Here is a 15483-nt window from a genome sequence, read left to right as displayed (position 1 = left end):
CTGAAGGATAGTTAAGTCCCCTTGAAAGTTTCTCCTGGACAACACAATACTTCCGATTCCTTTTGATCCTCCTGCCCTAACCCTGGTGTTCTAAGCATCAGCAAGTTGACGATTCACTGTGAATGCCTACGAAACAGAAAGACTTTAGGTGTTACACAGACTATTGTCTTAGAAAGCACTAGAATTTGTCCCCATCATCTCCCTTATGTTACACAGGAATCCTGTAAGGACCAACCCACCTGTCTTTCCCAGTTTACTCTCTCCCATTCACCCTCTGCTCTTCATCTGAGTTGCAGTTGGGAGCAGTTGGCACACTCAAAAAATGAGTTGAAGCATATATTTAAGGAGAGAAGTCGTTACACTCCAAGGCCTGAAGGGTTAAGGGGACAGAGCATAGTTACCGGAACCTGGTCAGAGCTGTTATTGTGGGAGAAAGAGCCATCATAAAGCTGTGATATTGCAGGGAAATACAACCACTATCAAGACCAGCATTTGCAGGGAGCAGGATCGATATGAGGAATAAATACCCATGCCTCTCTCTCCTCTCATCTTCAGATGCCTGCTGGCAGCAAGAGGGCCAGGAGCCCATCAGAGGTAGTCAGCAGAGCCTGAGAAGAGAGCGAAAAAGTAAAACAAGATGAACCAACATAGATGAGCCCCCCTAATTTTATGTTCTGCTCGGCTTTTTATAAGCAATACTAGAGGCCCAGTGCATGATTGAATCATGCACGTGTAGGGTCCCCTACACGCTTTCACTTTTCGCGGTGGAGCTGGGTGCCTGTCCGCTGGTGCACCAGGCCTTTCAGAAGCCTCCGGCTCGGCGGAGGCTTCTGAAAGGCCTGGTGCCGGAGCAGACAGGCACCCAGGTCCCCCACTTTCGTTTTTTTTGTTTTGTTTTGTTTTTGTTTTTGTTTTTGCTGTGAAAGAGCTCATTTATTGGGGTGGTGGACTCAGTGGATCCAAAGTGGAGAGCTGGTGAAGGGATCGGTGGCTTCCAGTTTCAAGCACTGGTTCTCAGTCCTGTGGCACCTGTTTATGGATCACTTCCGCGAGGCTGGGCCAGGTCACTTTGGCATCCGGGCCAGGGATGCTCTCCAGGCCCCACAGGGTGAAGCGGCTGAAACTGGCGGAGGCACGAATAAAGCGGTCGAAGTCCCGCTCCAGCGCCTCCAGGGGTTCCACCAGCTCCTGCTCCTCCTTGTCGGATCCCGCTGAAAAGTCCTGCTTCCCCACCGACTTCTCTTCCATCACCATCACGTATCCCAGCAGGCCAGGCGGCACCTCCACCTCCTCGCCCCTAAGACTGCGGCCCCGAAACGACACTTCGAGTCCATTGGGACCCTGATGGATGGCCGGGGTGAAAAAGCGCCCCACAGGGGCTGGCCGGTTAACCCGGACTTCACAGGGCAGGAGGTGCAGCGTGTGCGCAGAGTGACGGGGCGTAGGTGGATGCGGTGCTTCTCCATGTCTTCCTCGTCGCTGCTCTCCATCCTCTGCCGGGTTTCCATGGCTCGCTGACTGAGGCCAGAGCTTGCTCCCCCACTTTTGATGGTCCGCGGCCGCTGAGGGGGGCTACCCTGCAGTTGAGAGGCGCAGGGGCCCTGGATCTGGCCTTTGAGAGGCACAGGGGTCGGGAGTCCCGCCCCCTGCACCTCTCAACAGCAGCGTAGCCCTGCTCAGTGGCAGCGGATCCCTGCCTCTCAATGGCCGGATAGGCCACTCCTAGTCCCGCCCCCCAGCCTCCCGCTGCCCAATCGTGGGCGTAGCAGAGTGATGGTAATTTACATGGTACTCTATTATTAGATAGGATTATAATGAATATTTTTGCATACTGGACTTTTCTGTTAGATAGATGTCTAGTTGTAGGACGGTCAACTCAAAGGGCTATAAAAGTTTTAAAAGTTTTATAGATGCTACCAAATAACTTACCCCAAAAGACTGTAGCAATTTCACCAACACTATATGTACACCTTCATTGGTAGTAGATATTTCTAATGTCTTTAAAGGGTGTTTTCTTTTGCATTTCCTAGATGACTAGTGAGATTGAGTATGATTTCTCAAGTATATAATGAGATTAATTCTGTGAATTTCCTTCTCTTATTAGGGATATTTAGTAGCTTTAATGCCCATCTTTATTTCACTTGGCTTTCTTCTTTGTTTGTATAGTCTTTCCATCTATAAGTTATGGATATTTTAGGGTTTTTAGTATCAGGTTTCCAAAACATAAATCTGACCTCATCTTAAAATGCTTCCATGACTGCCCCTTGCCTTCAGGGTAAAGTCTAAATTCCTTGCTGACTTAAAGGGCTCTTTCACAAAGTGGTTCCCAGCAAGCTGCTCAGTGTCATCTCCTGGTCCTCTCCACCAGCTCTCCATCCATATCCCAGGTACTGGTACAAACCTGCCATGCTCTTGATTTCATCCTCTGTGCACTCCCATATGTGTTTGCTCCCTGAAATGACTATCTTCACTTCCATTTGCCCATCAATCCTGTTGTCTCTGAAAGATTAATTTTAACATTGTCTCATCTGCATTGAAATATGTGTTCTGGCCTCTCTCATCTTTCCAGACTGAGTATCAAGTGGCTGTCACTCATGATGAACAGAATTAAAGGCAAACAACAGACAATATGCTGAGGGTGGGAACTACCAAAACAAAGTAATATCCCAATACCTGTGTCCCAGAGGCACTCAGTCCAGCAGCAGAGGTACCTTGCCCACACCGACAAGCACAAGCATCAGTAAAATATAACAATCCTCACTTTGAGTTTTTCCTGCCGGCTGTCTTCCAGGAAAAAAATCAAAGGATTGATTGTTCCTAGAAATGCTAAATATCATTTGTCGAAGTCCCTTCATAGTGACTTCAGGAGGCCAGCTGCAACATTCTAAGGTTACGACACCAGAGACTCGTATAACTGAAACACCACTACCAAATATTGCATGTTGATGCTCTGTGGCCCCAGAGATCACTGTGTCATAATGAGTGAGGATTCCCTGCATAAAGAAGCACTGTGACAAATGCATCACTTTCTCAGCATGCCCCTTTCCCCAGGGCACCAAATGTAACTGTGCACTGGACATGGTAGCCTATTTTTCATCCATATTGAGACAACCTTCAACAGTCCAATACAAGCACTTCCTGCCACCTCCACTTTAAACAGACCTCAGCATGACTTACAGAGCAGTGTGATAGTCTTTCTAAAATGATTCAACTAAAAATTCATTTGTAAAAAAAATATCCCAAATAGCTATTTCTCTATTATGCTAAAATCTGAGAGGCACTGTGTCAGAGCACACAGTTGGGAGAGCATAGCCTCCAGGAAGACCTGAATAGGCAAGGGACTCAGCCACTGTCGTGAGCAGGGGAGTATCCCTACAAGAAGTCACTCACATAGGTTTGTGGTTTTCTACAATGCCAGGTTTATTCGGGGAGACCTTCCCCAATGAGCCAGTAATGTCACATGCAGGTTACACACAGAGAGGGGGCTTATGTGAGCAGAGTGAGTATCTGGCGAGAAGTCCTGATCCCTGGTGGTGTCAGCGGGTGGCAAAATGAGCAGTGGTCTTAGTGGCAGTACACATCCAGTGGAGTGGAAGTATGGTAGGACTCCAAGTGTGACCAGTGGTACAACAAGGCTCCAGTGTTGGGTGGTTGGAGCTTTAAGTTCTTATAACCCACCAGGGACAGGGGTCCCACTCATATCGGTGTCCAGGTTGAATCCTATCCAAGTGTCCAGACTTGGGGTTTTGGGTGTTCTGGACCCTTCCTGAAGGGTGTTTCCATCACACCCCATTACCTTAGTCTTAACATAACACTTGATAACTTGCATGGTCGACAGTGACTCCATGTTGGATTGTCACAGGTGTCCAAAAAGTCTGCTCTGCTTATGCTCTATAAAGCCACTCTGAGCCTCAGTTTCTCATCTGTAAAATGGTATCCTGAGACACCAAAATTCTTTTGAGGTTTGTTCCTTACTATAATTCTTTGGATAAATAGAGACATCTTCATAAATAACAATTACAAAATTTTTGATGTAGTTATGTCAAACAAAGCCTACTGAGCCCAAGGGTCAATTACTGTATGCACCTCAGGCCTTTGAGATAGATTTAATTGCTCCCTGGTCTTTGTTTTTTTTTATGCAGAGATGTTCTGTACATTGGAAGTTTCACACTTTCTATCATTAGCCTCTTGAGTGGCAAAATTCCCATCATTTTCAGGACACTAATCTTTTCTGAAAGTAAAAAGGATAAGGCAGGATGGAAAAGCACTTCCTCAGGTCTTATAGGACTGACTATTTGTCTAGCAGAATTCGATGTCAACAGTTGTCCATCAACAGTATAATGGAAAGAGTGGCCATAAACAAAAGAACAAAAGGAATTGTAGAAGGGTCTCAATGCTTGGGAAGCAAAGAGCAAAGAGACAGTGTTCCAGAGTTTATTGTTGCTAGAACAAGCTACCCCATCTGTACTTAATTGCCATCCTCTCTTTCCATGTTAAGAGAAAGAATGGGAGGTGACAGGTAAAATCACAGCATGTCAGAGGTGAAGGAACCTTGGGCAAGGCGATCGAATAGAGAGCTGGTGGGCTTATGCCTCCAAATGTGTGTTAAAAAATCTCCACTTAAGCTCATATTAGCTGGAAGAGTTTAGAGAACTTTTTAAAGCAATCTGGTCCTCTGTGGTCTGCCTTCAATAGGAGAGTAGCAATGCATGCTCTGAAAAGATGTTGTGAAGATTAGAAATAATATGAATAAATGATTCAGTTCATGTTAGACTTTTATTAAAAGACTAGAGGCCCGATGCACGAAGATTCGTGCAAGAATGGGCCTTCCTTCGCCTGGCTACCGGCACTGCCTTTGCTCCGTCCTGGAGCTGACTTTCTACCTTCCCACGCTGCCCAGAGGCCGGAGCGGCTGGGGCGGTGCAGAACGCCTGTGTCGTTGCCATGGCGATGACACGTCCCAACACCGACACACGGCGCCAGTGAATGCAAATTAACCCACCATCTTTGTTGGGTTAATTTGCATACTCCTGATTGGCTGGTGGGCATTGCGAAGGTATGGTCAATTTGCATCTTTCTCTTTTACTAGTGTAGATAATTGCTATTATATTGACCTATATTTACCCTGTGCTGGGACTCATCCTCTAAATGTAAGTGCTGAATCACTAAGACTATGTGCTCAACAAACAAGGATCATTTTATTTATTTATTTTAACCTAATAAAGCCCTTGCACTTGTCCTGTGTCACATAGGCTAAAGAGCCATATCCCACACCGCTGAAGTGTTCCTGAGGTTTGTTCTCCATTATGGGACAGATACTTTGACTTTTTCAAATTTATAACCTTCTGTAGAATTTAAAAACATAAGTACTGGGATAAAATTCTATGATGTCAGTGAACTTTTAAAATTAAATTTATTTGGGTGACATTAGTTAATAGGATCATCTTGGTTTGTTAATATTGTACTTTGGGAAATTAAACCCTTTGGGGAGGGGCTATCGTGATAAAGGTGTAAATATCTGAAGAACGTTATTCTAAGCAAAGTTCACCTAAATAGCATTGGTGTTAACAGCTTGTATTCTTTTAACACTTTTAAGCTTCACTAATTATCTTCTAAATACATCTTAAGAAAAAATAAATTAATTAAGGAAACCCATTGGATTTTCTCAAATCACAGAGATTCATTATCTACAAGAGTGATATTTTCCTATACAGTTGAAAAATCTTGACATGAAATTTATTCTGTTTGGATCTTAATTAGAAAAAAATACAGATTGACATCAAACATACTAGTAATGTGGAATTTAAATGGTATCTTTTCCACTTAGGGGTTGCTATAGCTTGGGCAAGTGATTTAACTTCTGAGCCTCAGTTTTCTCATGTAAAATGAAAACAATGTTCTCTACCCCATAAAAAAAAATTGTTAAGCAGTTACCACACCACAGCATCTAAGACAGGCTTCCCAAAGTACTGCTCTTCCCCCTCAGATTCTTCTTTCCCCGCTCTCAGTAGCTCCTTCTTGCTAGAGACCAAAGGTTCAAATCTTTACTTGAATGTCAAGATGCTCCAGATTCTGAGCTTGACCTGCTTTTTTTCAAAATTCTTCGTAACCCAAACTGAGCTGCTCACTGCTTCACACACCCGGGAAGGTCCTAACTCATGTCTTTGCTTTTGTTATTTTCTCTGACTATCATGTTCTATCCAGCATATAAAATTTTTGTACAGCCTTCAAGATTTAAATTCAGATGTTTCTACTTTCTTGACATTTTGACATTTACCCTGACTTCCTCAGTCTGGAAATGCCTCTCTTCCCCCTCTCTATCCTCATAGAACTCGAGTCAACATTCATTTATCATGTACCAACTGTGTTAAGGTGTGTGCTGAATGCTGGATCGCTAATCATGAATAAGATATGACTTCATATAGAAGAACTTAACAGAAAATTCTGACAACAATAACATACCAGATTCTCCCTTTTCTTAATTTATTATAAATAATTGCAATTTTCTTCCTGGCCTGAGATAGACATATTATAAGAGGTAAGCCTACATTATTAGTATTATTTTCATCTTGCCAATGACAACAATAAAAATCTTAATTTTAGAGAGGTTAGAAAATGTGTTAACCTTTAGATTTTATAACTGAAATATATCTTCATGACACAACTACACTATTCATATAGAAGTTGTCATATTAAATATGAAGAAAGCTTTCCTTCTGAATATAGGAAAAGCTCAGTTTTGTTAGAAAGAAGACTGTGGAATTGTGAGGTGCAGTAGTCCAAGGGCCACATTTAATTATTCTGTATCTGCCTCCATAGCACTCAGCAAGTATTTGATACTGGGTTAGTTAGCAGAAGTAAATTTGGGATATATCTACTGTATCAGTGTGAGTTAAGTTATATTGCTGTAACAACAACAACAAAACAACTCCTAAATTTTAGCAGCTTAAATGACACAGGTTTAACTTTGCTCACACTGTGGGCCCATTGTGGCCTTCTTATAATCTTGGCTGACCGAGGAGCCACGCCAGCTGCACGTTGTAGTTTAGGTAATGGAAGAAAAGGACTCTGAACGGCTCTGGACTGGAAACCATTGGTCCCTCGAGACCTAGCTTGTTCTTCATTGTTGCTGTTGTTAAATAAGAATCTTTGGTCATCCACTATGTACCCGGTAACATGGTAATCACTGGCAATGAAACCAAGACCAAAACAAACAAGGTACCTTCTATACTCCAGCAGATGAGCTTAATGTTAGGCAGGTAATTACCCCCAAATTATTTAATTATAATTGTGATAAATCTTATGGAGAAACTTACATGGTTATATATAAAAGCATATAACAAGGATACCTCCTAGTCTGAGAATTCAAGAAGATGTGTCTAAAGTCTGATATTTAATCTGACACCTTTTTGAAATAAGCCAAGTAAAGAAAGAGGTAATGGGAGGGAAAGGTAAGGAGAGTGGAGAAGAATTCTGGAATCTTGCCGAATATACTTCTGCAGAATTACCTGCTACTTATAATTATACTGCAAGCCCACTATTCCAATATATTGTTAGTATGCTTGTCTGTCCCCTTAGTCTAGAGTGCACTTCTTGGATAGAATTTTGTTTTCATTTCTGTACTTTAAAGCTTTGGACTCAATACATTTTCAGAAATCTTTGTTGAAATGATAGAATATTACAGCTTGCTAGGCATGTAAATCATGCAGGTGCTGAATACAATTCCAATTTTTAAAAACATACAATGTATAATATTTTAATGTAAATCAACACCAAAAATTCCACCAGAATTATATTTACTTCTTCTCATCTTGTTCTATTCTCCAATATATGCAATATTCTATATAAGCAAGATAATTGTGTTCCCATTTGTATATTTATCCAACTGAGGGCACCTACAGGTGATTCCAGGTGCATTTTCCTACTAAGCAATGTGAAAGTACAAGGAAGGTTAAGTTTTGAAAATGAATTAAAGGAAAATACAAAGTAAACAAAATGTCTCTTTAGGAAAAGATTTATTGTCAGAAATGAGTAACCCCACCAATGAAAGACTACACATATGAAAACTGTTAATACTGTTGGAAAGCTTGGGTGTTGAGTTATCAGGAAATTAATGTTCCACTCATTCATTTTCATAAATGGTTGGTAGGACTTATTCTACTTATTGCAAGAGGAAAGTAATTCTTACACATTTCTGGCAAGAAAGTGGCTTCCCAAGTTACAGATAAATATTGATATTGGCTTTAAGACAGCAAAAACCGCACACACAGTTAAATACAGTAAACGGGGAGGCTTTGCAGAGCCTTACAATGCTGCATTCAGTATCTGGCCTTATAGGGAGACTTTAATCAACATTTTTGCTATTGAACAGCAACCAAACAAGGAGTTTGGCTGCCAACTCAGAAAAGCATATGGACATTTTTATTGCAGTTTTTTAGGAGATAAAATTAAATTCTTGGAGATGCAGAATTCAATTCCAATGGATTTGACAAATGCATCTACCCATGCAACGGACATACCTATCTATAGAATGTACCTATCAACCTACAATTTTCCCTCCAGCCACTTCTCAATTGAAGTATCACTCAGAGGCATGACTGCTCTGAGTTGTTTTTTTTTCAACACAGACTAGCTTTGCCTATACTAGGAATTCATATAAATGAGTCACATGGGGCATTCTCTTTTGTAACATGGCTGAGTGTATAAGAAAGTCATTGTTTTTATTACTTGCAATTATCCCATTATGTGAATATACCACAATTTGCTTACCCATTCTAGTTTTAGGCTACTATAGATAAGGTTTCTTTGAACACTTTTTACAAGTCATTTTGTAAACCTAGATTTCCATTACCCTTGGCCCAATACTTAGAATTGCCAGATCACACAGCACAAGTCTGTTTAATTTTATAAGAAAATATCAATTATTTCCCCTAAGGAAGCTGTGTGATTTTACACTTCCACCAGAATTATATTAGAGCTTGATCATTCCCCAATCTCAGCAGGATTTGGTATTTCTATTCTCTCGGTGGCACCTCATTATTTTTGGAGAAATGTTATGTGCTTATTCATGGTTCATTGAAGATGCTTTTTGATTTGATAAAATTTCCTTTCTATTTATAGTTTGTTAAAAGTTTTTATCATAAATCGATAGTGAGAATTTTCAAATTATTATTTTGGAATTTATTCAGAGATGTTTTTTCTCTTTTACTTTGTTAATTAGTTTCATTGATTTTTAAAATATGAAAATGAAGTTACATCCTGGGACAACTATCAATCCTTTTTATATATTATTGGATTCAATTTATTAATATTTTGTTCAGGATTGTTCTCCTAAATTTATGAGAGATACTGGTCTGTCTTTTGTATTTATTTTTTTACTTAGAATATTTTTTTCAGGTTTTTGTCTCAGGGTAATGGCCTCATAAAAGTAGTGGTGTAGTGTTCTCCCCAATTTTCTGAAAGATTGTGCCTCCTTTACTATTTAATAGAATTCACCATTAATAGCTGCTGGGACTGGAGTTTTCTATGGGAATATTTTTGTCAGTAAATTCAATTTCTTTAAGAGAGTCATTATCAAAGATTGGCATGCATCAGAACTGCCTAGAGGGCTTTCAAGAACAAATTGTTGAACATCATTTTCAAAGTTTCTGGTTCAGTACTTTTGAGGTGAGGTAATTTTTAGTTTATTTGTTCAACTTCCTAGAGGAAATTTAGGTAATTGATTTCAAAGCATTTTTCTTTTCTAATATAGGCATTTGAACACCCCCCTCAATAGAATCCCCCACAAAAACAGAGAGTAAAATTGTGGTTACTAGGGGATGCAGAAGTGAAAGTGATGGTGTTTAAGGGTACAAGCTTGTAGTGAGTAGTAAGTAAGCCATAGAGATCTAATACATAGTATAATATAGACAGCAATATTGTACTATAATTATGTAATGTGATAAATATCACTACTCCAGCAATCATTACAATATATAAGTATATCAAAGTAACACACTGTACCACTGAAACTTACACAATATTACATGTCAAATTTATTCCATAAAAACATATTTTTTCTCTACCCACAGCTTTAGAAGTATTCCAACAATTTTGTCATGTGTTTTTTCAATATCATTCAGTTGACAATAATTTCTAGATTTCCTAATTATATTTTCATTGACCTGTAAGTTATGTAGAATTTATCTGTAAAAAAATAGAAGTGCACTGTTTAATTTCCGTATATAAGACATATTGCAAGATAATTTTTTTATCAAGTTGAAATTTAGTTGTGTTGAGATTAATGAATAAAATCATGAGGAAACAATGTTTTTCTAGATCAGTGAGGTTTCCTACGACCCATCCTATTCTCTGACTTGGTGAATATTCCACATGAAGTTGTAGAGAAACTGTATTATGCAGTTGTTGGATGTAGTTTTCTATGTAAGTTAGACCAGGGGTGATTGACAATCTTGAAATCTCTTATAGTGCCACTCATATTTTTGTCTAGTTCTTTTTCTTAATGCAGAGAAAAGATAATTAACATTAAAGGAAGTAATACAGCCCTAACTGGTTTGGCTCAGTGGATAGAGCATCAGCCTGTGGACTGAAAGGTCTCAGGTTCGATTCCAGTCAAGGGCATGTACCTTGGTTGCGGGCACATCCCCCCAGTAGGAGGTGTGCAAGAGGCAGCTGATGGATGTTTCTCTCTCATTGATGTTTCTAGCTCTCTATTCCTCTCCCTTCCTCTCTGTAAAAAATCAATAAAATATGTTAAAAAAGGAAGTAATACAAAACCTACTTTAACTTGTATACACATATATGAGTTCATGTATCTGTAATGAATCAACCATTTATTATTACAGAATACCTCTCTGTTCCTCTGGTAATACTCTATTTTTTTCTAGTATTGATAGGACCACTCCAGCTTTCTTGTTTTAGTGTTAAATTATTTTTTATTGATTTTCCTTTTATGACATTATTAGGCAGTGGTTTAACCTTAGTTTATATCTATAGGTGTATGCACATGAGTAAAACCATATGGATATTTTTACATCTATAGGCATGGATATTGTCACCTATAGAGTGGAATATGCAGGCCAAAATAATTTGAAAAGCATTGCAATGATTTCCTTAGAATACCATGCATCATTAATTCAACTATATAAACATTTACAGATCATTAGAATGTGTTTAGCACTGCTCTTAGCACTTAAAATCTGTTGAATAGTTATGATATTAGGTGCTATTTGAATACTTTTATGGGTAATAAATTAATTTAATCCCTATATCAACCCTATGAAGTAAGACCTATAATTTCCTCTGGTTTCCAGATGAGGAAACTGAGGCATGGAGAGACTTAAGAAGTTTACCCAGGGTCACACAGTTTGGGAATGGCACAGTGGGCTTTAAACCTAGACATTCTGGCTCCAGAACCTTCAATCAGGGGTTTCAGGAGGAGGGCATCCTATCTAATAAAAAAGTAATATGCAAATTGACTGTCACTCCAACACACAAGATGGTTGCCCCTATGAGGTCAAAGATGGCTCCCCCCTTGTGGACACAAGATGGCCACCACAAGATGGCCAGCAGGGGAGGGGAGTGGGAGGGACCAGGCTTGCAAGGGAGGGTAGTTGGGGGCGATCAAGTCTGCAGGGGAGGGCAGTTAGGGGTGACCAGGCCAGCAGAGGAGGGAAGTTAGGGGTGACTGGGCCTGCAGGGAAGGGCAGTTGGGGCGGAACCAGGTCTGCAGGGGAGAGCAGTTGGGGGGACCAGGCCTGCAGGGGAGGGCAGTTAGGGGCAAACAGGCTGGCAGGGGAGCAGTTAGGCATCAATCAGGCTGGCAGGGGAGTGGTTAGGAGGTGATCAGGCTGGTAGGCAGAAGCAGTTAGGGACAATCAGGAAGGCAGGCAGGCAAGTAGTTGGGAGCCTGCAGTCCTGGATTGTGAGAGGGATGTCCGACTGCCCGTTTAAATGGGCAAACGGACAGTCGGACATCCCTCGAGGGGCCCCAGATTGGAGAGGGTGCAGGCTGGGCTGAGGGACACCCCCCCCCCCCCCGTGCATGAATTTCGTGCACCAGGCCTCTAGTATTGCATAATTTTTTTTAGGAATAAGAAAGGTTAGAGGCATCTGGGACCAAAAATAAGGGAGGAAAGGGCAGGGAAGGATGGAAGGAAATTAGTACAGCAGAGAGTTTGAGGAATGAAAGAGCTATAAAGAGAAGCAAATGCAATGGAGACACTAATCAAGTAGTAACACAACATAAGGATTGCGTTTGGCAGATAATAGGTGACTTTCATTAGAAGGTCTTGGCCAAGTGCAGGAGGCAGGTGTACACAGCAGAAGAGTGAAAAATAAAGTGGAGGTGAAGTGCAGAGTGCAAAGTTCTGAGACATTTGTATGGAAATGCCCTTGGCGGTGGCGGGGGGGCGGGGGGATGGAAGTGGGAAAGGGCATTGTGCATCGTGATCTTGTTGTTTGGGGACAATTTATCTGTTTCGTGTTTTAGGATGAGAGAAATGTGAGCATCTTTGTGGATAGACAGAAGGAGCCTCAGAGAGTTATAGATTTGTGTATAAGCCTGATTACAAAATAACCATGAAGACCATCAGAGCTGCCTAAAATAAGCAGAAAACTAAACAGGGGTGTGTATCTTGGAATGGAAGGTGTGAAACCACTTCATCCGTATTCTGCTTCTCACAAGCCATGTTCCCCAGCATTTCAGACTGAGCCTGATTCCATAGTAAACCGCTAGAGGCGCCTTGGAGCCTGTTTCTGTGACAGAGCTCTCTGCTAATGAGTTAAGTGTGAATGAATCACATACAGATGTACTGAATTTCACTGAAAATAAACGTGAATTTTAAAAATGGAGGAGGAAAAATGCCCAAGGAAAAAATCACCACGTACCACCTGAAAATTGTTTGAAACATTAATTTTCCAGCCTGGCTCACTATGTTCATCCATCCTTTTGCCCTTCTTTAACCTGTGTCCAATTTGTTTGCATAGATGGCATTTATCAGGCCTTTTGGGGCCGGCAGGACAGGTCTGGGGAAGCCCAGGGGCAGGAACTGCTGGGAAACAGTGATTCAGGATTTGTGTCGGCATTTATTGGTCAGCATGAGGTCTTGGGGGTTGCCAGTGAGAAATGATTCTGGCATGGCTCAAGTATGTTCTTCCTCCTTAAAAGACCCAGACACGACAACATATCTGAATGAAAAAATCTACAGGTTTAAGAGTCAGACTGACCTGAGTTCGAATCCTGCAAACACCATACATTAGCTGTGTGTCCTTAGTCAAGTGACACTACCTCATAAGCCTCAGTTGCATTACCTGGAAAATGGGAATATAAAATGCTATCTATCTGACACAAATATTAGGCTTCAGTGAGGCTGTGCATTCACAAAGCAATTAGAAGGGGCCTGACAAAGCCTTTGTGTCCAGAAAATACAAGCCAGTTTCCGTGCAAAGGGGATCACAGACCTGCAAAGTTGTATACAAAGGAGAGCAGTGTGTTTCCATCTAAGTCTCCTAAAGCAGAGACTCCCTGAGTGGGATTCAGAAGTAATGTCTTTTCAAAAGGGTCTCAGCTGGTTCTGATGATTGGTTACTAAATTTAAGAACTACAGGAACACCAGGTAAGGTAAGGAGAAAGAGAATAAAACCTGCACATACCCAGTGTGAGGCGAGCTTTCTGAAGCCGCTCACGAGCTCTAGGTTATGCTCTGCTTCTCTCTGTTCTCAGCTTCGTGGGACCACCTGATTCCAGAGCATTATTAAAATGCTGGTCCCAAATGGTGATGTGGTCTTTCAGTAAAGACCTTCTCAGAGAGAGTTTGAAAAATGGAGTATTTGAAAGAGCACTGGAATAGGAAGCCTTTATCTCAGTTCCAGCCCCAACTCATCCATCACTCATAGTTCTAGAAAATAGAAAATGTATCTGACACCTACAATTCAGAATGTGTTCTTAAAAGGGACTGTTCTGAGGGGTAAATGAAATCATATAGAGAGGACACTCAGCAAATAACTGCTTAGGTGTGACTACTTAATAACCCAATTAAAACACCAACTGGGAGTGGTCATGTGACTAGGTTCTAGGTAGCCAATCACACATAAGCAGAGCTGTTGGCAGGGTTTCAGACAATGGCCTTTAAAAGGATCCATTTGGTTATCATATATCTTTTATTCCATGCCCTTCCCCTACTTCTTGTCTAGACTATGACTGTAATACTGGAAGTGGTTCAGCCACTTTGGTTGCAGACATGCTAAAGAAAGACTGCGCAAAAAGGACAGGAAGAGCCTGGGGTCTTGTTGGCATCCTGAAATAGGTTTAGAAGCTCTAGATTGCTTACCTGTAGATTCTTATTATCTACTAGAGGCCCGGTGCATGAAATTCGTGCACAGAAGGGGGTTGTCCCTCAGCCCAGACTGTACCCTCTCCAATATGGAACCCCTTGAGGGATGTCCGACTGTCCGTTTAGGCCCGATCCCACCGGGCAGTCGGACATCCCTCTCACAATCCAGGACTGCTGGCTCCCAACTGCTTGCCTGCCTGCCTTCCTGATTGCCCCTAACCGCTTCTGCCTGCCAGCCTGATCACCCCCTAACCACTCTTCTGCCAGCCTGTTTGCCCCCAACTTCCCTCCTCTGCCGGCCTGGTCACTCCTAACTGCCCTCTCCTGCAGGGTTGATCACCTCCAACTGCCCTCCCTTGCAGGCCTGGTCCTTCTCAACTGCCCTCCCTTGCAGGCTGGGTGCCTCCCAACTTCCCTCTCCTGCTGGCCATCTTGTGGTGGCCATCTTGTGTCCACATGGGGGCAGGATCTTTGACCACATGGGGGCAGCTATATTGTGTGTTGCAGTGATGATCAATCTGTATATTACTCTTTTATTAAATAGGATAGAGGCCTGGTGCATGGGTGGGGGCCAGCTGGTTTGCCCTGAAGGGTGTCCCAGATCAGGGTGGGGTTCCCTTGGGGCGTGGGGCGGCCTGAGCGAGGGGCCTGTGGTGGTTTGCAGGCCGGCCAAGCTCCCTGGCAACCCAAGCGGAGGCCCTGGTATCTGGAATTTATTTTCCTTCTACAATTGAAACTTTGTAGCCTGGAGCGGAGCCAAGCCTGGGGCTCCCTCCGAGGCCGGCAGCCATTTGTGTTGGGGTTATAATTGAAACTTTGTAGCCTTAAGCGGGTGGGCCCGGCCAGGGTGTGCGGAAAGCTTTGCTTCCCCTGTTGCCGGCAGCAACCCTGGCCTGTTCTCTCAAGCTCCATTCTGCCACCATTTCTGTTTGAATTTGTTTACCTTCTATAATTGAAACTTTGTAGCTTGAGTGGAGGCTTAGGCCTGGCAAGGGCAGGCGAAAAGCTTGGCTTCCTCTGTTACCTAGGAAACCTTGCTCTCTGTGGCTGTAGCCATCTTGGTTTGGATTAATTTGCATACTCGCTCTGATTGGATGGTGGGCGTGACTTGTGGGCGTGTCAAAGGTATGGTCAATTTGCATATTTGTCT

At 42.1% G+C, this 15483-nt stretch overlaps 1 pseudogene across 1 annotated transcript; it reads right to left on the bottom strand.

Moving 5' to 3' along the window:
• Positions 1-1014: 1014 nt before the first annotated feature.
• Positions 1015-1490, bottom strand: LOC307110462 (ribonuclease H2 subunit C-like; annotated as a pseudogene). The gene has a single exon. The product of its transcript is annotated as a ribonuclease H2 subunit C-like (transcript).
• Between the last annotated feature and the right edge of the window lie 13993 nt (positions 1491-15483).

This window comes from Cnephaeus nilssonii (assembly GCF_951640355.1).
Source record: "Cnephaeus nilssonii genome assembly, chromosome: 14".
NCBI classification, from domain to species: domain Eukaryota; kingdom Metazoa; phylum Chordata; class Mammalia; order Chiroptera; family Vespertilionidae; genus Cnephaeus; species Cnephaeus nilssonii.
Note: the sequence above shows the minus strand (reverse complement) of the source record. Positions and strands in the feature narration are given on the sequence as shown.